Genomic DNA, 22,856 nt, shown 5'->3' with positions numbered 1-22,856 from the left:
TTTCCCCTGCAAGGTGCCAACTGAAGGTGTTGGGGAACAGAGAGATCGGGTGGCCTCCTAATGCCTGGAAAAGAGACAAAGGCCGGCGGAGGGAGTGTCAGTGCCTGTGCGGACTTCTGGGAAGTGCACGGTGTGGAAGGGGATGCTGTGATGCTTTGGAACAACTCCATACAAAGCCAGTCAGGACTCTGGGGGAGCCTCCTCTCGGAGCAGACTGTCTCCAGGGCAAGAAGCTTACACCTTCCTGGGTCTGACCTCGGAGCATTCAGCATGCCCTTCCACATCATGCACTTTCCACAGCGAGTCTGCCCAGGCTGGTCCTGGGGCAACCAGAGGGCCCTGCACCCCAACTCCGCAGTCAGATGTGACTCTCAGCCAGACAGTAAAACAGAAGGTTTATTAGATGACGGGAGCACAGTTTAAACAGAGCTTGTAGGTACAGAAAACAGAACCCCTCTGTCAGGTCCATCTTGGGGGGTGGGGCGCCCAGAACCAAGTTCAGGGTCTCTCCCCATTTCCCCAGCCAGCTCCAAACTGACACTCCCTCCTCTGGCCTCTGTCTCTCTTCCGGACAAGGAGGCCACCTGATCTTTGTCCCCAACACCTTCAGTTGGCATCTTGCAGGGGAAACTGAGGCACCCATACAGTATTCAGAGAAAATATTAACGACATGCCCACTTCATCACAACAGGTGCAACAAAATATAATACTGTATATTGAAGTAGGCAAGTGCTGCTTCTGACTTTCCACTTTTAATTGACCCTTGTAATCTTGTGGCACTGACGCCTTGTAGCTTCATTTTATACCGGCTGACAGGGCGGGAGCCAGGGCCGGCTCCAGACCCCAGCGCCCAAGCAGGCGCGTGGGGCGGCATTGGGCTCCGGCGGCTGCCGCAGTCATGCCTTGGGGAGGCCCACAGGAGCCCCGGGAGGAGCGGGCCTGCCGCAGCCATGACTGTGGACGCTCCCCCGGAGCCGCGGGAGCGGGGAAGGGCGGCGCAAGCGGCGCGGCGGAATGTCTAGAGCCGCCCCTGGCGGGAGCGGGGGGGGGGCACCTCCATGTTGGGCCCCACCAAAAATTATAGAAACCTGCCGCCTCTGCCGCCCGGCCCCAGCCCCGCGCCGCTCCAGCCACAGGCGGCCCGCGGCTCCCCCGGCACCGCCCCACTTACCGCCTGCGCGCCCGCCCCAGCGCCAGCCCCGACTGCCCCCGGCCGAGAGGCAGCAGTCCCGGGGCCCCGGTTTATATTCCCCGCCCCGCGGCAGCGGACCAATCAGACGGGGGGCTCGTTCACTGTCTCGGCGGCTGCGGACCAATAGAATGGCGGGGAATGAGCAAAACGTTCTAAATGGTTTGTCCCACGTCGCGGTTCGTAGGCCCGCCCTCCGTCGCGCATTCTGGGAGTTGTAGTCCCGGCCGGGCCTCCTCAGTCACGTTCGTGGGAATTAGAGTGCCGGAGCAAGGGGCGGGCGGACTCGCTTTCCCGTGGTGCCGCGCGGTGGCGGGTCGCTGATGAGGAGGCGGCCGGGGGTCTGTGACCGCGCGCTGGGTCCCCCTCGCTGGTGGCTGCGGTGCTGGCGCACTCGGGCCGGCTGGAGAAGGAGGATCTGGGCCCGGGGGTGATCGGGGGGCCGGGGGTGGGGCGGGTCTACGGGGGCGGGGGAGGGGGACCCGAGGAGGGATCCAGGGGCTCTGGCTGCATTACTGTTGCTTCCCGGGCTGTGGTACTGCACCCCGGGGCCTCAGTGAAGCAGTGCAGAGGAAGAACCCTCCCCGGGGCCCCGGACCCTTCTGCGAGCTGTCTGCAAGCCCCAGCTTCTGCTCCTTGAGCACCTTCTAGCAGCATCTCCCCCGGGGAAGAAGGGGCCCCACCCAGCATGGTTCAGTTCTCCCCCTGCTGCAACACGGCTGCCCAAACAGGAGGGAGGAAGAGCCCCGCGGAAGGTCCTGTACGGCATTTGGCCCAGAATTCACAAAGGTATTTTGCTGCTTAACTCCCATTTATTCAAACGCCGTTGAAGAGCTGGTGCTGTGTCGCCGGGGTGCGTGGGTTGAAAATGGCCAGGAAAGTGCTTTGAGATCCTCTGACTGAGGGAGGGGAAAATCATGAGCACTAAAGCGATGTAACAGCTGGGGTTTAGCAATCTGCATGCCAAGGGGATGTACCTGCAGCAGGCAGCTCAGCTCTGCCCCTTCTGCATTTCAGCCTCTGGCAAGGCTGACAGGGCCCACAGGGCAGGAGCAGCCCTACGGTGCATAATACGAATTCCTGGATTGGATTTATCAGATCATCGAGATAATGGGAGCAAATGGACAAAGGCCTGGGTGGATCTCCAAGGAGAGGCTAGAGCAGAGCAGGGTGTTGGCTCATCAGCTCTGTCATCCTGGCTACCACCAACCTACCCCTTTGGTCACCGCTGCCCAATGGGTACATTCCTTCCTGATCCCAGGGACAATCTTTATAGGGGGATGGGAATGGAGGTGGGTTTAAAATACCCCTGCCATTCTAGATCTAGAGCAGCTCCTGGGAGAAAGTCACCAGCTCTATCCTCTGCAGCAAGAGGGAAAGGTAGGTGAGACAGCTGGGATCTTGCAGCACAAACATCCACCAGTGCATCCATACACCACAGCCTGAGCACACCGGTGCTCCTCCAACCAGCTTGGGGTCTTTAGATCTCAGCCTGCCTCCATCCCCCAGAAAGAGCAAAGGCACGGGAAGGAGAGGAACAAGGAACAGATGCTACAGGGGACATTAGATTTAAGAGGAGACTCTGAGCTGAAAAAAAAGTCTGAAACACCCACTAAGTTTCCTTACATCAGTTGTAACTAACAGCAGGGCCTTGTGAAAGTTATTCTCTCACTCACCAGCGCATTGTTGGAAGTTTCTTTACTGTATGGGAGCAGAGGGAGCACAAGTCAGTTTCTTTTTTCCATGGTCTGTTTCTAGTCAATATCAGGCATGTGCAGTGACACCCTGAAATGTTTGAATGTAAGACAGGGCAGGGGGAGGTTTTTTGTTTTTAAAAGAAAATTGCCAGGAAAACAGCTCATTTATCTGATTTGAATGAAAATATTTCTATTGATCTCATACGCTTAGAGGCCCAAAGCGTGTGGAGAGCAAACAGAAAAATCAACTTCTCCCCTGTATCAAAGAGCTCTGTCACAGCCTGCACTGTGAGCTACTTACAGCTGCTGTCGGAACAAGTGGAGATATTTCGGAATGCTCTGGTTCCACCCCAGGCCTTGCAGTCTCAAGAGATGCTGACTTGGTCGGACCCAGTAAATACATGCAGAGCAGGCTGTACGTTTATTCTGAGCTAGATGCAAAGCAGAGAGAGCCCTGCTGTTCCATCGGTTGCTTTATCAATATGACTGTTTTCATAGTGGACAGGTGGTTAGCGGGTCAGTAATCAGATACATTTGAAGCTGTTGGAGCAGGCAGTGGCTCCTTGCCGTAGAATTAGCTGTAACAATACCCAAACTTCATATCACTGGAGCGAGAGGAAGTTATGCAGGTGAGAACTGTGCTTGTAAACTAAGCAGAGTTGAAATATTCAGGAGTGTAGGACTGGTTGTGGAGAGCAAGATCCAGAGAACTGCATTGGTTTCATTAAAGGGGTCAGAAGAGCGCTGGTAGAAATAGATATTGGTATTAACGTGTAGTTGTACAGCTCAGGCAAACGATTGCCTTTTCCTCTCTTCCAGGTGGGCGGACGGCAAAGGGCCCCTTGCAGCTGAATTCTCCCCCACTGAGGTAAAGAGTTTAATCCGAGCCTTGTTCCAGAACACAGAGAGGAGAGCAGCGGCCCTTGCGAAAATTAAATAGCCTTGTGTTTTCTCCTGTGCAATAGACCTTTTCCTGGGAAAGCAACAGTAAATCAGGTTTCAAACTGTTATTTGGATTTAACCCTTTTTTCTAATCAGTTTAGCTAAAGGCCTGGCCAATGGGAAAAAAACTTCACCCAGCTCAGCATCTGTACAATAAATGTAGCAATTTAATGCAGCTTGGCCTCAAAAAGAAAAGGAGAGTAACTCCTTGGCACTAGCCGGTGCTACTTCGTCCACTACCCGGAGAAGTGCCGTGCTGTAAAACTCTGGCTCCTGACATGTAGTCTACCAGCCCGGACCCATTTCGGGCGATACTGGGTAACTTATCAGCTAGACAAATTTCATTGCTACTGTGCTAAGGACATTTGTGGAGGTCATCACTGTGGTGGTGGCAGATTCTGGAAGCGGCGCAGTTTTTCTAGGTCATACAATGTTTAAATGGGACCGGGCACCAAATTTGAAAACATCTGAAAATCACAAAGAGGTTCGTAGCTTAGATGCATAGTTTAATTTTGACCAAAACCATCAGTCTTCTAAACACAAATCGTACTGTTTTGGAAGGTTTGGGAAACATTTAGCCCCAGGTGATGAGAGAGGTGGGGGGGGTCCCCGAGGAGCCGGGGGAGGGCCCAGAGGTGGGGGGGCCCCGAGGAGCAGGGGGCGGGGCCGGAGGACAGGACAGGAGAGCCATTTGTTCTCCGGCCTGGCAACGTGTCCAGCGATGTACTGGATCCAGAATCCAGAGGGTCCCCGTGTCTGAGCTCACACCGTACAAGAGAGAGACAGAGAAAATGAACCTCAGGCTGCAGCTCACTATGCCTCGCTCTCCCAGCTGCTGGGAAGGTGGGGTCGCTCCCTTTTCAACAGCCCATGTGTTGGGGGCTGTTTCTTATTATTTTTATTACAGTAGCACAGAGGCCTCAAAGATTGTGGCCCTGTTGTGCTAGGCACGGTACATACACCTAGTAAAACGGTCCAGTCCCTGCCCCAAAGAGCTTGGTCATTGTTATTGTCAGAGGTGACAAAGGATAGGCGAAGGGAAGGAAAATACTGTAATCCACCTGTTTCCCTCACTCCCTCTCATCGTCCTGCGCATTTCTTCTGTCCCCTTTTGGGGGCTTTCTCCTGCCTCTCCTTCCCTCTTGCTGTCTTGAGTGCAGCTCTCTCACCTCATTTTTTGGTTCTCTTCTCCCCCTGTACCACTTGGATAATGTTTTGTGTGTGCGTGTGCTCACCACACCACCCCTCCACCAGGAAAACTGAAGCTGATGCACGTCGGTTCAGATTCAGTGCCATTCAATACCTTGGGAATGGCAGCAGTGAAGTTGGTCAGAGCACAGAAAATTCTCCTGCTGATGCAGGCTCTGGGAGTGGAGAGTGGGGGGAGAGAAAAAGGAGTGACTCCCCTTTCTTTCCCCAGCCTGCCCTACTAGACAGGAGCATTTTTAAACAACAGCAGAGTGAAATTGGGACAAGACTGGGTTCCTTTCAAGACTATGCTGCAGGCAAACCTGATTCTGACCAGAATCTTGTCTATTTCACCCTGAGGAGCATGAGGTTTTTCATAGCTGGTGGATGAGAACAACAGCACCAAAGGCAGTTTTCAAGCTCTGTCCATGAGAGCAAAAATCTAACTTCTTTGTTCAGTGGACAGCTATGGACTTTGATAGCTTGTACTTTACACACTTAAGGTCAAATCACTTATTTCCCCAGCAATTATCTAAGATGCTTCATCTGCTTTTCCTGAAGCAAAGGGGACTGATGGTAAGTGGTGTCTTCTTGTTTTCACATAAAATGTGAATCACATATTTCAGATGTGTCCTTCTGCCTGGCCTACACTGATCACCACCTATTCATCCCTAGACTTCACATTTTTTGGGAGAGTTGTTGGTACAATGTGAAAGTCAGAAGGGATGACAGTAAACTTAGCAATGGTCCCACTGATCTCTTAAATATCTCTGTGATCATGGATACTACAGCCTGCAATGTTTGTGTTCAGAAACTAGGTGGTTCTGCCAGGCATCCAGTTCCTTTTGTGAACAGCTGGAACTCTTGTGGTGTTTCAAACTCTGATTGATACACTTTTCACAGTAGGAGTGAATACTTGGCAACAGTACACAGTCCTGTACTGAGAAGTCAGGATGCTGCAATGAAACGATCAGCAGCATCCAAACAAATAGACCCCAAATCTCGTAACTGGGCTCCTTCAACTCTCCAATGTCATTTCTTTAGCCAGTAATGCTTTACAGTCAGTAGAGAAACGTAATACCTGGATGAATGTTCATTATAATAGAGTAAAAAAAATGTAATCGTACTTCCCCAGTCTAATCCATCTGTTTAAAAAGGAGAAAGTGACTAGAGTACATTATGTTGGATCTCTAGTACACACAGTAATGTATTAACTTTTAAAAAACAAATTACATAAAATGTTTAAGGATTCGCCACCTGCTTTTCAGGGCGTGTTATAGACAAGGCTAGACTATGGGTAATGTCTTGGTTCAATGAACAATGAGAGCACAAACTGAAAGGTGAGTGGAGAGCAAATCTTTCATTTACAGGGCCTGGACTAACTCAGGCAGTGGGTGCAGAATCTGAGTGAGATGTTTCTTTGCTGTGCCTACTAAGGAGATCGGGGGGAGCTAAAAACCAGTCCCCGTTGAAATGAAAACCTAAATGTTTGTAACTGGCCCTCAACTGCAATTTTTACTTTTTTTTACAGTAAGTCACTGAGTGGTGAAGAAAACCTGAAACTCTTTGGAAAATGCAACAATCCAAACGGACATGGACACAACTATAAAGGTGAGGGGCTGACTGGCCTGAGTGCTATACTTATTCATCCAGACCCGGAGAGAATTAGTTCACATGGTTGTATGAGAGAGACATTTGGATGGGATTGACCCTTAGCCATGTTACTGTGAACACTTATGTAACTGAGAGCAGAATCTGGAGCATTTGTTTTTTTGATGACCGAGGCTGCATAGAGAAATAAGAGTGATCATCAACAGGAGACAGTGCAAACCGCAAATCTGCCTTTTAGGCCATTAAAGAAGGAGTAAATCTTATTTTAAAATGCTACTAAATAAACCAAATCTGCTTATACTCAAGATGATAGTAAATCTTAATGGCGGTTCCCACTTGGCAAACAAATGTTATCCAAAAAGGACAAATCTTCTTCTAGAGATTGTCCACATGGATATTGTATATTGTCTGAGAAAAAGTCTCCATGTTTCTGGAGGTGACTGCCAGGCTCTGCAGGGCTGGCATTGACTCTGATCAGCAAATATGGAAGAAGGGAGAATATCTGAGCTGGCAACTAAATGATGCCAAATGGGAACACAAATAGCACAGCGACTGCACGGGCAGGAGCCACAACTGCTGGGAGGGTCACGCTAAAATAGGAATTAAGCCAGCTTGATGCTTACACAGTGGGGATGTCTGCACTGCACTCAGCACGTGTGGGCATATCCGACTTAGCTTCGATCTAGCTAATGCGAGTACCTGTAGCAGCAAAGCTTTGGCAGCGCGGACTTTAGCACAGCCTAGCCACCAGAATAATGACCCTGGGTCCCAGACAGTCTGTGTTTCACGGCTAATGGTACCTGAGCTGGGCACTGGGGTATGTCTACACATGCTGCAATCACACCTCTGATTGCAGAGCAGAGATCCCCTCAGTGCCAACAGGGTAGCTGACTTCCCGACCTTCAGGCAGGCCCGCTAGCCCTCTTAGAACAACTCTGCTTTGCTGCCGCAGCAACACAACCAGGGTCATTGCACACGTGAGCTTTCTGCCCTGCACCAGCTCGTGTTTGCAAAGTGCTGGGAAGGAGAAAAGCCTTTGGTGGGTGTGATGATTATTCCTATCAGAATCCACTTTCTGAGCATCCTGGGTGCATCTGGCCAGTCGCCATTCCTAGGGGAGCTGCCACAGAACTCCGTGATGGGCTATTTCTGTGTTTCCTGGCTGCAGAGTTCTGGGAGAGCTTTATTTCAAACCCTGATTTTATTCTTGTGCAGGAGCAGCTGTGCTTCAGGGCGAATTGTGGCTCTGAAGTGCTCCGGTAAGTGCTTACCCCTGTCCTCATATTGCACTGGGGTCTCTTGCATTCTCTGTGCAATTACAGACCCTCTGTTCATTAGAACAAGCCCCAGGTCGGCTAGACACCGAGCGCCCTGCGCTCAGCATGGCCCTGGTGTTCGTTTGCAAAGCCTGTGTCGTTCTTCACCCATCCAGCAGCCCCAGTGTTGGGTGGCCTGCGAGCAGCAGCGTTACTCAGCGAGGCAGCACAGCCCTCTTGAGCGACCCTGCAGTAACAAGGCAGCACAAACCAGCTGGTCTGGGTGGGAGGAAGATTTAGCTTCCCAGCCGGCTGAGTGGCAAGAAAAAAAGGGTGGTTTTCAAGTCCCCGGAGCAGCCCCTTTGTCCGTGTGATTTCATAGCTGAGGTCTGCTTGCAGCGGCAGCAGTGACATGACCGTCAGCTCCCCAATCCCTCCTGTCCATATGGCACAGCTACTGTGTAATTAACAGCACGTGCAATCAGTGCCCCCGTCCCCCCGCAGTATCTACACCCTAACGGTCTCGGCAGCCCCTTCTTGTCAGGGAAGGCAGCTGTGGCCCAGAACTCTCCCCCTGAGCCAGGGCTATGGCCGGGCAAGCGGCAAGCCCAGAGAAGGCCCAGGTGGAGAGGTGGGACTCCTGCATCCCTCGCTGTTCTCTCTTGCTCCCTCTCCACTCTGGTTTAGTGGTGCTGGCTGGGGAAGGAGACTTCGTTTAGGTGACTGGATGGGCAGGCAGAGGTCCTGGAACTAGCTCGGAGCACACAGAGCGGGTTAGAGAGGGTTTCTCTCTCTTATTTCACATGGGGAACAGCACAGGTGGCAAAAGAAAGGGAGAAAGCTGGGGTCACCCTGAATCCCTGATGTCCTGTGGGGGGTGAGCCAGGGACTTGGGCAGAGCAGGGGCTCACAGCCCGGAGGCAGGAGCACGCCTGGGGAATGACTCCTGTCAGCTGCTTCCCTCTCTGCTGCCTGCTTTCCCTTTCTTTCCTCCCATTTCCTGCCTGCTGTCTCCCCCAGGCTTGGTGCTCAAAGACCTTCCCTCTCTCCCTTCGTCCCCAAGGCAAAGCTCCGCTCAGCTCCTGGAGGGGACAGGTTTCTCGGACACCCTTTGCTGCCCATCCCTTCCCCACTCTCAGGTGGTGTTTGGGGGCACCGGGTTCACGTTACTCCCCCTTTGCAGAGTGCGGCCTGCGCTCCAGGGCAGCCCGGATCGTGGGGGGAAGCGACGCCCCATTGGGACGCTGGCCGTGGCAGGTCAGCCTGTACCTCAACTCCAGACACGTGTGCGGAGGCTCCGTGGTGGCGCACGACTGGATCATCATGGCCGCTCACTGCGTGCACAAGTGAGTCTGGGAACGGCACAGCTGCAGGCCTAGTGCCGAGCCCGGCTGTTCCCTCAGCAGGGGAGGGACTGGGGAATTGGCCGCCCCAGCAATACTGCAGCCCTGGAGGAACAGGTGGGCCATGTCTCTGCTCAGTTACAGGCGGCCACAGGTCTCCAGCTGGCTGGTCTTTGCCGGGATTATCGCCCACGTGTCAGTCCCACAGCAGGCCCGTGCGGTGGTGGAGAAAATCATCCACCACCCCCACTATGACGACAGGAGTCACAACTATGACATCGCACTGATGAAACTCACAGCGCCCTTGAACTTCTCCAGTGAGAGAGAAACCAGTAGAGAGCAGCGTTTTGCGGGTGTGTCTAGGCACTGTGCATGTCAGTGTTTGCGTATGTCGGGGGTTCCTGCTCAGTCTACAGGGGGCTGAGAATGGGAAGCAGGGCTGTAGCTGCTGTGCAGGGTGCAGCATTCTAGGAATAACCAGAACCTGTTAGGCTCCAGCATGACAATCTGACACCTTTCACCAGCATTGCAAATGTGCTTGTGAACAACTCTGTGTGCAACCCCAATTCCCAACCTCCAAGACCCATTGGAAACATCTTCTAGCATTTCCCTCCACCTATTAATAGCAACAGGATTTCCCCCCTCCACTGAATTAAAAAGGAGCAAATTTATCTGTATTGCCCCTTCCATCTGCCACCAGCCTCTGCAGGTCCTTGATCTTATCTTATCAGTGGGAAGGAGGTTATAGTTTTCATCTTGTTTAACAACAATCTGGTTGTTGAGGCCAAATGTATAAAGCCAACAGTGAAGGCCATCAGATGCCCAACTTTGTCTGCAAGAACCTCGCTATTTCTTTGCAGCTAGGCCTGTAGACTGTTCTTCAGCTGGGGGTGATCATGGTGCTAGAATACAGGGATGGGAGATGATCTCCTACCAGTTGTTTAATGAAAGTTCAGGGGAGACAATAAAGATACCTGCTGATAAAATCTTACATGACCAAAGCAAGTGAGAAATTGGCTGACTGCAGCATTAAGACTGGTGCCTTACCCATCCAAGCAGTGTGGGAAGGCAAAGCAGCTGGGCTTTCTGGTTACTGCTTGTACTGTCAGAGATACTTGGCATCTCTGCACACTCAGTCTGGTAAATGCAGCAAGGTCACAGGCAGCTGTTCAGATTAAGGCTATACCTATCCTGCATCCATTGCAAAAGCAGAAATGCAGAGGAGGGAAACTGACAGCTGTTCTCATGAGAGTTCTCTGCAGTTGCATAACAGAGCATAGAAAGTGGGTTAATCTGTTTCCTTTGCTGCTATTTCATAAAATGAGAGATTGCCAAGGGTATTATCTTGGTTATATGTTCCTTGTTGTGATTAGCTCAAATATTATTCGATCAGCCAAAAAGAACCCCGATTACAACTCCCTGATCCCAGGTTTCCTTTGAGCTGTTTCTAGTATTTAATTGTACTGAAGTCTGCAGGAAAAGAATTGCCAGTCTGTGATACAGCTACAATCTGTGCAGAGTCTAGGCAGTGGTCAGCTGTGTCTCTTTAGCTAATCCCCCATTCAGCTCCCACTGCCCCTGAAAAATACACTCCCACCAGCTGCGTATTATTGCTTTACTGATAGAAGTGTGGGGGAAGCAGATAAAATGCAGGTTAAAGACTTGGTAGGTCTCACTACTTTTGAAAGTCAGTTTATCAGCCCTTTTCTGCATCCAGGTATAGAATCACAGGCTTAGAAAGGCTAATTATTACTACAAGCACCTCCACTGAAGTTATGGTAGAAGATGAAAGGAACAAATTAACTGGGAATGGTCATCACATTATTTCACACTGGTTGATGGATTAGCTCCTGTTGTGTATGTGTGTGTGTGTGAGCAGATGAGGACAGCAGCAGGCTATAATGCAATCTTTTCCTCCACAGCTGTGTTGCTTCACCTCCCAGAGAGAAGTCAGTCTGAAGAAGGGGGAATGTTAGATATATTTCTACCTTTACCATAAGGGTGCAGGGCCTATTCTCCCTTTCAGTAAGTTCTGCAGAGAGGATCAGGCCAGTGCTGGCAGTTCACATGGTCCTTGGCTCTAAGATGTCATAGTTTTGGATTACTGAGGTACAGGCCTCTTGCAGCTGGCCCTCCTGAATCCTAGCTGAGCCCACTTCAGGCATGTTTCTCTGCAGCTGTGTTAATAAGCATGTGGCAGCAGCCCTTCGAGTTTAGAGGCTAGCAGTGTGGTTTCCTTAGATGCTGGTTGCTTTGTGGAAGCAGGAAGGAGAGAGCACAGTACAGGCTTTGCCACTTACATGAAAAATCCAGAAGGTGGGTGCACATTCATTTATACTGCACCCAAACAGGCTGTTTGGTTGTTGCCACAATGGAAAGGGACACACCACAGTGTTTCTGCTCTGAAGAGTAGGTACTTAATTTTAGCTACACCAGAGCTGGTGGGAGAGGGAGAACAGCTAGTGGTTATCCTAGGAGATCACTGTGGTAAAGGGCTCTGCAGCTGTTTAGATAGTTGCAGTAGAGCTGATTTCTACTAGCACACTGAGGTAGTTCAACCCTGAGGCTTCCAACTCCTGCAGCCTCATATGTAATGAGGTGTAGTCCAGTCTGAATCTTTGGGAAAACCCATTTACTGGAGCCAGCAGCCACCTATCTTCCTGATGGCCTTGCAGGGTAGAAGGCCTATGCTCTTTGCTCAATCTACTACTTGACAAGTCTCCCCCACCCCTTCTCTGGGGTCCTATCAGCCCATGGCTCAGTTCTCTGCTCTCCCTGTGAGAGGCTGAGGTCAACCAGCATGTACAGGTTACCTGCAAAGAATCCTCCATCCTTCACTTTTAGAGTATACAAAGAGCCTCAAAGGCCTAACTGTACAGTAGCAATACTCAGATCCCAGTGGTTCAGGAGCCAAATTAGCAATCATTACCCCAACAAATCCCCAGTGGTGTGAACTTGTTTCATTTACTATAGCTTCATATTTAAACAGCATGGGATGGGAAAATCTTTAGTTGTTCTATGTTTACAGCACCATCAATGGCTTTGTGCAAATGAATATAGTAAGAGCATTGAGTGGTCAATTAAATCAGTGTTTTAATTGGTGCTGCAAAGAGCTATAGGAGGCAAATTAAAGAGCTACTTGCAGCTTCCAAGTTGTGATCAAACTATACCTGCTCTACCAGGTGAGGTCTCAGCACCTGGTTTCCCTGAGCCTTGCTGGAGAACCAGGGGGATAGTGTTCTTAGGGAGGGTTGGCCAAGCAACTAAGGGATTTTAAATCCAATGCCAAAACCTCCAACTCAGAACCTCATAAGCAGTGGGAGAACCCACCCTACAGCAGGTTCTGTCAGGGACTTTAGCCCCCACAACAAAGTTTGTTGTTTGACTGCAAAGAGACAGGCACCACCAGCAAGGTCCTATCAAAAGCTCTTTATTGACAAGTGTACGCATCAATAGAGAGCAGCTTGTCTTTAAAGAGAACTAGCCCCCCCTTTACATTTTAGTATCAACTTATATAGATAAGCTTATTACATCATAAGTTAGTCATTTGAGCAACCCACTCCTTTTTTTAACTAGACACCTTTAATATACATGCATGCCTAGTTTCCTATCTTTACAGCATTAGATTAATATTTTAACAAGCACCAAAAGTTAGGAATATAGGGGAGTTAAAAAAACTGAAAACTAAATCAGGGAGTAAGAACATTAGGAGGCTGGGGTTTTTTTAAACACTGTTTTTAACACAGCATAGCTGGTACTATGCCAGGAACACAGTCCCTCACTTATTTTACTTTTTTTCAGTGCTTTGTGAGACATGCTGTTTTTATTTTTTTACTTTGGGATTACCCAGAAGCCCTTGTTAGCCAGACTTCAGTCAGGTTGGCATAAATGGTTTGTGCTACATTTCTATTTAGGCCTAACAGTTCCAAGTTTTGCTACAAGCTTCTCTCCCACCCTCCTCCCCAAAAGAAAAATCCAACACTTGTGATTAAGTGGAAGCTTTTATTGGAAAACCAGAGACCCCAGAAAACCATTTATTCCCCTTGTTTTTGCTTTTTCTAACAGTGAGAAATTGACAGGAAAGTAAAGTTTGTCTAGAAGATCACACAGTAACTCAGATGCATTTCCCAGCAAGATCCCCCAGAGATCTCATCTCCTCCAGGCAAGAGGAAAGGAAGCAAACATTCAGGTCACTGCCCCTTCCTGCAAAGAAGACAGGTGAGTGTGGGAGTCTGATACAAAGCAGTAGACCACCTAGCTGGGCCCAGCCTCTGGAGCAGGTAAGGGCAGGTGCAAAGGGCTTCCCCTTCACAGGCAGGTTTTCAAAAGGCCCTTTGCAGCTGCCAGCTCCCCAGCAAGTGCTAATGTAAGAGGATGTCCCCCGACCCCCCCCCTCACCAGTACACCCCTCCTCCGAGCCCCCTACCACCCCAATGCACCCTGAGCTCTGCGTCCAGCCCAGTATCCCCCACCGAGCCCCCGCCACCAGCCCGGTGCACCCCCCCCCCGAACCCTCCCAATGCACCCTGAGCCCCCCGCCAACCCAGTATCCCCCACCGAGCCCCCCCTGCCAGCCTAGTGCTCCCCGAGCCCCCCCCGCCAGCCCAGTGCACCCCCAAACCTACCACCCCAATGCACCCTGAGCCCCCGCCAACCCAGTATCCCCACCGAGCCCCTGCCAGCCTAGTGCTCCCCAGCCCCACAGCCCAGTGCACCCTCCCCAGCCCCTACCACCCCAATGCACCCTGAGCCCCCCGCCAGCCCACCTTGCCAGCCTAGTGCTCCCCCCGCCCCCAACCACCCCACGGCACCCTGGGCCCTGCCACCAGCCCAGTGCACCGCCGCCCAGCCCGCTCCCCGCAGCTCCCGGGCCCCTCCCCGCCCGTCCGCCCCACTTACGCCCAGCGGCGCGGCCCAGCTTCAGCACCAGCCCCAGCTCCTCCGCGGCCGAAAGGCAGCATTTCCGGGGGCCCGGTTTATATTCCCCGCCCCGCGGCAGCGGACCAATCAGACGGGGGGCTCGTTCACTGCTCGGCGGCTGCGGGCCAATAGAATGGCGGGGAAAGAGCAAAACGTTTTGAATAGGTTTGTCCCACGCCGCGGCTCGTAGGCCCGCCTGCGTGGTGCACCCTGGGAGTTGTAGTCCCGCCCGGGCCTCCTCAGTCTCGTTCGGGGGAATTGGAGTCCCGCAGTAGGGGGCGGGCGGACTCACTTTCCCGTGGTGCCGCGCGGTGTCGGCCCGCTGATGAGGAGGCGGCCGGGGGTGTGACCGGGCGCTGGGTCCGCGTGGCTGCCCCTGTAGCGAAGGACGCTGCTCCTCGTAGGACTGTGCTACCGGCAGCACGTTCCGGGGCTTGTCGAGAGTTCGAAGCTGCTATTGTATTAAACTGGGGCCTGATGTAGCAAATGCCTCCAGCGAGCAGTTTCTTGCACTAGAGCGTACGGGAAATGGCTGCGTGTAGAGATGTGCTCGCTGCAGCAGTCAGTGATACCTATAGAGTGTAAGAAACCGCTTCTGGGGAAAGATGCTACTTCCTTTGTACAACTCGAAAGCTGTTATCTGTCAGTCATTAAAGATGTTGAAAAGAAACATCCAGAACTGATCCCTGGAGAACCCCACTTGTTAGCCTAGGGATGTACTACCTGTAGCACTGCCATATGAGGAAGCCAATTCCTACAGGCAGCAGTTTCTCGCACCACAGGCATGTAAGACTGCTATCTGTACGAATCAGCTACGTCAGATTTTTTTTTTAAGCAAAAGTTGGACCTCTTGCTGCTGGAGGTAGCACCCTCCTACAGCTAGCATTTTCACACACATAAAACTGCAAACTATAGGGATGTGCTGCTACTTGTAGCACTGCAATGAGATGAAGCTAATTCCTCTGTAGAAATCAGCTACATCCCATGGCCTTTTTTTAAGCAAAGTTCCACTTGTTGCTGCTGCAGATGCTGAATTCTTACCATTAGCAGTTTCTGAGAGCTGCTAAGGGCCTTTACCTATTAGCCTTCTGAACAACAATTAGCTATTATTTTAACAGAAAGTTACATGGATTGGGTTTGAGCTAAAGATGTGAGTCTTAACTCCTCTGCTGACAAAACATGAAAATCACCTTTTCCTTTCATATGTTTCTGGATGATACACAGCTGGAGTCAGCTCAGTTAGGGGCCACCTGGCCCTGATAAGGGGGCTGTGGATCAGAAGCTGGAGAAGTACCTGAATTTGAGCAGTGCTGGGGAAAGGCAAGGGGAGCTCCAGCCTTTTAAACCCATCATGCCACACAGTGGGGGGCCACTGTTGAGAAAGTGGCCAGTGATCCAGCCCTGGGTCCCTACAGCTGCCCCCATCTCCCTCACTGTTGGCTGCAGTGCTGGCACACTTGGGCCAGCTGGAGGAGGGCACCTGGATCTCCTAGCTTTCCCACTGGGTGGAGGAGCAAAAGGTGGGGCCAGGAGTGTGTGTTGGGATCATTTATTCTGCACCCAAACAGGGTGTTTGTGCTACCACAATGGTAGGGAACAAACCACAATGTTTCTGCACTGAAGAGCAGACATTTAATTTCAGGAACACCAGAGCTGGTGGGAGACAGAACAGTTACTGGCTATCGGAGGAGATCACTTTGGGAGAGGGCTCTGCCATCATTTAGATTGGTTGTAGAAATCAGATCTACTGCAACTAACAGACCTAGTTCAAGCCTGAGGCTTCCAACTCCTGCAGCCTTGTTCTTAATTAGGTGTAGTCCAGTCTGACTCTTTAGAAAGGTCCATTTACTAGTAGCAGGCCTCCGCTCTTGGCTCAGCATGGCACTACTCCTTGACAAGTCCCTCAAGCTACACTGCTCTGGGGTCCCATCACCTATATGGCTCAGTTCATTGCCATCACATAGAGAGGCTGAGGTCAACAAGCAAGTAAAAGTTACTTGTGGAGAACTCTGCATTCTTCACTTTTAGGGCATACCAATAGCCTGAAAAGTTTAGCTCTAGAGCAACAATACTCAGACCTCAGTGGTTCAGAAGCCAAATCAGCAACCATTAACCCAAACATGCCTCAGTCGTGTGAATTCATTGTTTCATTTACTATAGCTTCATATTTAAACAGTAGGACATGGGAACTCTTTAGGTGCTGGAAACAGAAACATCCCTGAGTTTGTGCAAATGAATATAGGAAAAGCATCAGTGTTTTAACAGGTGCTGCAAAGAGCTGCTTGCAAGCTGCAGTCTGAGTATCACTGCGCTAGAGTTTCATCTCAGAACATGGCTTCCCTGGCCCTTGCTAGAGAACCAGGGGGATCATGTGCTCAGGGAGGTTGGCCAAGCAGATGGGGGGGATTTTAAATCAAGCTGGAAAACCTCAAACTCACAACCTCATAAGCAACCAGAGAAGCCCCACACTATAGCAAGTTTGAAGTTTTGCTACAAGCTTCTGTCCCACCCCCATTTCCCCAAAAGAAAAATCCAACACTTGTGATTAAGTGGAAGCTTTTATTGGAAAACCAGAGACCCTTGAAAACCATTTATTCCCCTTGTTTTTGCTTTTTCTAACAAAGTGAGAAATTGACAGGAAAGTAGAGTTGGTCTGGAAGGTCACACGGTAAGTCAGATCCATTTCCCCACCAGCTCCCCCAGGAGAGCCAGTCCCCTCCAGGCCAGAGGAAAGGCAGCGAACATCCAGGTCATTGCAAAGAGCACAGGGGAGTGTGGGTGTCCCGGATGCAAAGCAGGAGCAGACCTGGCTGGGCCCAGCCTCAGGAGCAGGTAAGGGCAGGTGCAAAGCGCTTCCCCCCCTTCACAGGCAGCTTTTCAGAAGCTTCCAAAGGGGCCTTTCCCCTTGGCAGCTGCCACCTCCCCAGCAGGCCCCGGTGCAGGAGCAAGCCCCGAACCCCCCCATATGGCACCAGCCCAACACCCTGATGCAGGAGCTCCCCCAGCACCAGCCCAGTGCTCCTGTCTGAGAGCTGCCCCTTCTCCCCCCCGCCCCCGGCACCAGCCCAGCACCCCTGCCCGAGAGCTGCCCCCTCTCCCCTCCCGCCCCCGGCACCAGCCCAGCGCCCCTGCCCAAGAGCTGCCCCCTCTCCCCCCCCTGCCCCCAGCCCAGCACCCCTGCCCGAGAGCTGCCCCCTCTCCCCCACTCCCTCCAGCACCAGCCCAGCACCCCTGCCCAAGAGCTACCACTTCTCCTCCCCGCCCCTGGCACCAGCACCCCTGCCCAAGAGCTGCCCCTTCTCCTCCCCGCACCTGGCAGCCCAGCCCCTGCCCAAGAGCTGCCCCTTCTCCCCAGCACCAGCCCAGCACCCCTGCCCGAGAGCTGCCCCTTCTCCCCGCCCCGGCACCAGCCCAGCGCCCTGCCCAAGAGCTGCCCCTTCTCCCCACGGCACCAGCCCAGCACCCCTGCCCGAGAACTGCCCCTTCCCCTGCCCCAGCAGCCCAGCCCCCCTGCCCGAGAGCTGCCCCTTCCCCCCCGGCACCAGCCCAGCGCCCCTGCCTGAGCTGCCCTTCTCCCCCACCCCGGCACCAGCCCAGCACCCCTGCCCGAGAGCTGCCCCTTCTCCCCAGCACCACCCCACCACCCCTGCCCAAGAGCTACCACTTCTCCCCCCCGCCCCCGGCACCAGCCCAGCACCCCTGCCCGAGAGCTGCCCCTTCTCCCCCCCCCCCCGGCACCAGCCCAGCGCCCCTGCCCAAGAGCTGCCCCTTCTCCCCCAGCACCAGCACCCCTGCCCGAGAGCTGCCCTTCCCCCGCCCCCAGCCCAGCGCCCCTGCCCGAGAGCTGCCTTCCCCCCGCCCCGGCACCAGCCCAGCACCCCTGCCCGAGAACTGCCCTTCTCCCCTTGCCCCCGGCACCAGCCCAGCACCCCTGCCCGAGAACTGCCCCTTCTCCCCTGCCCCCAGCAGCAGCCCAGCAGCCCTGCCCGAGAGCTGCCCTTCTCCCCCCAGCACCAGCCCAGCCCCTGCCCGAGAGCTGCCCCTTCTCCCCTTGCCCCGGCACCAGCCCAGCACCCCTGCAGCAGCAGCCCAGCACCCCTGCCCGAGAGCTGCCCCCTCTCCCCCGCGGCTCCCCCGTCCGCCCCACTTACCGCCTGCGCGGCCCGGCCCAGCTTCAGCGCCAGCCCCCGGCTGCCCCCGGCCGAAAGGCAACAGTTCCAGGGGCCCGGTTTATATTCCCGCCCCGCGGCACCGGACCAATCAGACGGGGAGCTCGTTCACTCTCTCGGCTGCTGCGGACCAATAGAATGGCGGGGATAGAGCAAAACGTTCTAAATAGGTTTGTCCCACGCCGCGGCTCGTAGGCCCGCCTTGCGTGATGCACTCTGGGAGTTGTAGTCCCGCCCGGGCCTCCTCAGTCACGTTCGTGGGAATTGGAGTCCCGGAGAGAGGGGCGGGCGGACTCGCTTTCCCGTGGTGCCGCGCGCTGGGTCCCCCTCGCTGGTGGCTGCGGTGCTGGCGCACTCGGGCCGGCTGGAGGAGGAGGATCTGGGCACCCGGATCGCCCGGCTCTCCCGCCGCGTGGGGCAGCGAGGGTGGGGCCTGGGGGGTGCCCGGCGGGGCTGGGTGTGGGTGGGGCCCGGGGGGCTGTGGGCGGGATGCAGGGGTCGGTGGGGGGAGGATCCGGGGGCAGGGGATCCCGGGGACTGGGTGTGGGAGGGGCCCGGGGGCAGTGGGCGGGATGCAGGAGTTGGGGGAGGATCCTGGGGGCAGAGGGGTTCCTGGGCTGGGTGTGGGGAGGATCTGGGGGACAAGGGGGAAATCCAGGGGGCTGGGTGTGGGGGGAACCCGGGGGGCAGAGGGGGGATCCAGGGACTGGAGTATGGAGGGGACCCCAGTGTGTGTTTGTGTGTAGACAGGGGCAGAGCAGGGGTGCTGGGAAGGGGGGAGGAGAGAAGGGGACCTCGGCCGGGGGCTGCCTATGGGGACCCTGGACAGGGGGACTCTGGGGGAGAGGGAGTGCTGGGGGCAGGGGATGATCGTGGGATCATGGGAGGGGGCAGTTGGGGAGTAAATTAAGGAGGGTTAGAAAGGCCGTTGGTGGGGTCCAGGGAAGGGACAGGATGTGAGCGTGGTGGTGGGTGACACTGGAGTGTCGGGGCACCAGGCATTAGGGGTTGGGTAACACTGAGGGGCGGTGCATGAGGAGCTGGATGGTGGGGTGCTTTGGACCGGTGATTCCTGCTGACGTTTGCTGGCTGTCAGTGATGGGGGATCTGAGGGAAGGTGCATGAGGTCTGGATGGTGGGCTGTCAGTGATGGGGGGATCTGTGGATGAGGAGCTGTGCTGCTCCCACCCTAGCCTGTGGGGCGTTCCCTTTGAGCTACTTTCTTTGTCCTGCCCATCTCAACGATGTGGGGTTGCAGAGAGGGCTCCGATGGGGGTGGGAGGCTTTGGCCCTGTAGCCACAGCCTTGGGGTTTCTCTCTGTGGGTCTTTAGGGTTGCCAACCCTCAGGGATCAGAATCGGCATCAATCTCCTGTTGATTATTGAAAGCAACCTGGGAGATTTTAATAGGATATTTTAAGAAAATGACATTATGAGATGTTGGGGAAAGAAACTTCCTGGAATAGCTTCAGTCAGAGTTGGCAACCTTATGGGTGTTTGTTTGTTTTTCTGCCTAGGGCAAAGTCTGCAACATGATTAACAAGAAGTATAACCAGTTCCTCCCAAGCATGCAGAGCGCTGAGGACTTGGTGTCACAAGTGGACAGTCTGTCCGGCAACATCGACCTACTGAAATCCAGGATCGAAAATGAGGTGACACGGCAGCGGTTTCACTTTATCTGTATCTAGCAGCTTTCATCCTGCATCATCCCAAAGCAGTACAACCCCACTGACGTGCAGCCATGAGCATGCTGCACAGGAAGGCAGGGGAGGAGGATCTTGGCTAAGGATTCCAGGATGAATAGCCGCCTCTTATAAAGAGTGCCCTTGACTGAAACATACCAATGTATGATGTAGCAGACCTGGGATATAAATAAAGGGCGGGCTGTAGCTGAATGGTTTTCTGTGCTGCTCATCACAGTAGTTTCAGAGCCTCTCGTGTATATTAATGCATTTATCTTCTAAGCCTCTCTGCATTCAGATAGGGAGGAATCATTCTTATTTTGCTGATGAGGAAACTGAGGCACAAAGCAGTGGAATGACCTTGGCCAAGGTCACACGGAGATTCTGTGCAGAGCTGGGAACCGAGCCCAGATTTTCTGTATATTGATTGGAAGACTGTCCTTCCTGTGGCCTGCTTATATTTTTTGTGCCCATCGTCCTTTCTATACCCCTGGACTAATTCTTTTAGCTGTTCTCTGCCTTGCCACTCTGGCTTTGAAATGTAAGTTAGAAAGGCTCTAATGCAGGTGAGATATTACATCTGGATTTTTTCTTCGCAGAGGAGGATGATCAACTCAAAAATCGTACACTGTGAAAATAACTTTTACATCTGATACCAGTTATGCTATGTTAAAAGTGAACGAATCTTAAATATCCATTTTACTTGTCTCTGTTTATTTGTTGCCGTGTATTCATGTTTTTCGGTGTATACAATAACAATCAGTGACATCAGTTACACTTGTCTGTAGTCAATTTCAGCTTTGGGTTCCTAGTGCTGCAGTATTTAAGGAACAAACAATGCAGGAGATTGTTCGTTTGTTTATTTAACAGTTTGGGGATCTTTTTTTAAAAAAAGGAGAAACGCATCTCTTGATCTTGCATGCCTATGGAAGCTTTTAAAATGTATAGTTAAACTGTACTTTTCAAATTGACATTTATCTAATTTAAAATTGGAAAACTGTTAAAGGGACTCTGGAATTTTTTTACTGGAATCATTTTTTTTTAAAGATCTGCAATTTGATATCGCCCTGTTCTGCTTTTTTTCAAAAATTACCGTACAATAATGGTTTTTTTTTTTTAACGAGTTTTTCTTCTCCTCTGCTGTTTAACAGGGTCTTTCTAGTGAGGTTAAAAAGTCTGACCATACAGAGAAAGTGAATATATATACATTTCTGTCTACTGCATTGGGTAAATACACTGGGGAAATAGAACCTCTTTTCCTTCTAAGTTCTTTCAGTTATAATAACCGTAGGTATTGTTTGTAACTTTGGGAGGTACGTACGTTTCAGGCAGCACGCTGGTGTTGTCATGTCGGTGTTACTTTTGAAATAGAAATGGCTCTCATAGCCTTTGGTTACTGTAAATGAACTGCTGTAGCCTTGCTGTCTGTGCTGCTGTTCTAGGTCTAGCAAGATCTGAATGTGGCTATTGCTGAATTTACTGAATTGAAGCAGCAGCTGGAGCGAGTTCTGAGTGTGCCGAAACAGCTGCAAGAGGTGAGGAAGGAGGCTGGGAAAATGACTTAAGATCACTAAGTGTTTCTGTATTTTTTTTTCCACTGACTTCTTCCTGGGTCTCCATCGTGAATAAATGATCATGACTCTTCTATCTCTATTCATGTCATGTTTTTCAAAAAGCGCTTGTTGTCAGAGCGGTACCGGTGTGGTGCTCTGCTTTCTCCTTGTTGATATCACTCGGCTGCGTGCGTGAGTTCCCTCTGTGTGCTGTCCCAGCTCTGCAGATAGCTGACACAGCAGACCCGACGAGAATCCCCAATGACCACAGAGTCCAGTAAGGTGCAAAGTCACGTCGACTAGGTTTATTGCGATCTCGGACACAATTGCAGTTCCCTGTAGGTTTCTTAGCCTAATTCAGGGCATACTACGAGAAAGTGCCTCTTGGCAAGGACCCGGCTTAGTGGCGGGACTTTCCACTCCCCCTACGGCCGGACAAAGACACCGCCCCAGGGGTACATTCTTATACACAGGTACAAACAAGTTACACATCACTCCTGACGTATTGAGGTGCCACCCCTCCACGTAGCAAGGTACAACCCCTCTACGTATTAAGGTGCCGCCTTGTTCGATCAAAACAACTCTATCCATCATATTACCCTTTTGCCCGATCAAAACAACTCTATCCATCATATTACCCTTTTGCCCCTGTCATTGGGATAGGCCAGCCTGTTCTTTGTTATCTGTGTGGAATGTACAAGTATGTGAATGTTCTGATATCTAGTATTCAGTACCTTTTAGGTACGTATCTTCTTGCAGCATTAGCCCTTTCCTTGCCAGCTTCTGTGAGCAGGGCCTGCCTCTGGCTCACAGCTTAACTTTGCTTTATGTTAGCAAAGTCTTAACCATTACTTTAGTTTAGGCCTCAGGCCTCATACTGGGCCTTTATCAGGGCCTGCACTTACTACATTCCCCCACTTTTTGTCTTTTTATGGGGAGGATGTTTACCCATCGTCCCGGAAAAGCATAATGTACGGACTAAAGATAACCCAGTGGGCTAAACACTGTTATGTGGTTACCTTATTTTACTATCCATACACTCATGCCCCCTCTGTCTGTTTAGTCTGCACATTCCCTCGTACGACTATTAGACAGACTTTATTATTCAATTATTTTAGTCCCTTAAGTTGGGCCTGGGAATGTTAGGCCCGGGACCATGGATACATGGGGGTCAGTAGCCTCTCTGGTGTTTTATTGAGGGCCTCGTGAGACCATACAAATATAAATGTGAATGTAAAATATAAAATATAGAATATACATATTGTGTATATCGATATGAATATGTATATTATGTAATATAAAATATA

The 22,856-nt window shown here is 52.1% G+C and overlaps 2 long non-coding RNA genes across 4 annotated transcripts; one reads left to right on the top strand and one right to left on the bottom strand.

Moving 5' to 3' along the window:
* The first annotated feature begins 1,841 nt into the window (after nucleotides 1–1,841).
* Nucleotides 1,842–21,641, top strand: LOC120375725. 3 transcript variants are annotated; one of them, XR_005586701.1, is made up of 6 exons: nucleotides 1,842–1,978; nucleotides 3,706–3,754; nucleotides 6,548–6,627; nucleotides 13,292–13,444; nucleotides 16,841–16,978; nucleotides 19,832–21,641. It is a non-coding gene; the product is annotated as an uncharacterized LOC120375725 (long non-coding RNA). The 3 variants fall into 3 exon arrangements; XR_005586702.1 differs by lacking the exons at nucleotides 1,842–1,978; nucleotides 3,706–3,754; nucleotides 6,548–6,627 and adding an exon at nucleotides 9,072–9,229; XR_005586703.1 differs by lacking the exons at nucleotides 1,842–1,978; nucleotides 3,706–3,754; nucleotides 6,548–6,627; nucleotides 13,292–13,444; nucleotides 16,841–16,978 and adding an exon at nucleotides 18,457–18,741.
* LOC120375728 lies at nucleotides 13,215–18,339 on the bottom strand. Its single transcript, XR_005586706.1, has 2 exons — nucleotides 18,298–18,339; nucleotides 13,215–13,429 (listed from the first exon to the last, which is right to left on the bottom strand). It is a non-coding gene; the product is annotated as an uncharacterized LOC120375728 (long non-coding RNA).
* Nucleotides 21,642–22,856: the final 1,215 nt, after the last annotated feature.

Source organism: Mauremys reevesii, linkage group 12 (assembly GCF_016161935.1).
Source record: "Mauremys reevesii isolate NIE-2019 linkage group 12, ASM1616193v1, whole genome shotgun sequence".
NCBI lineage: Eukaryota > Metazoa > Chordata > Testudines > Geoemydidae > Mauremys > Mauremys reevesii.
Note: the sequence above shows the minus strand (reverse complement) of the source record. Positions and strands in the feature narration are given on the sequence as shown.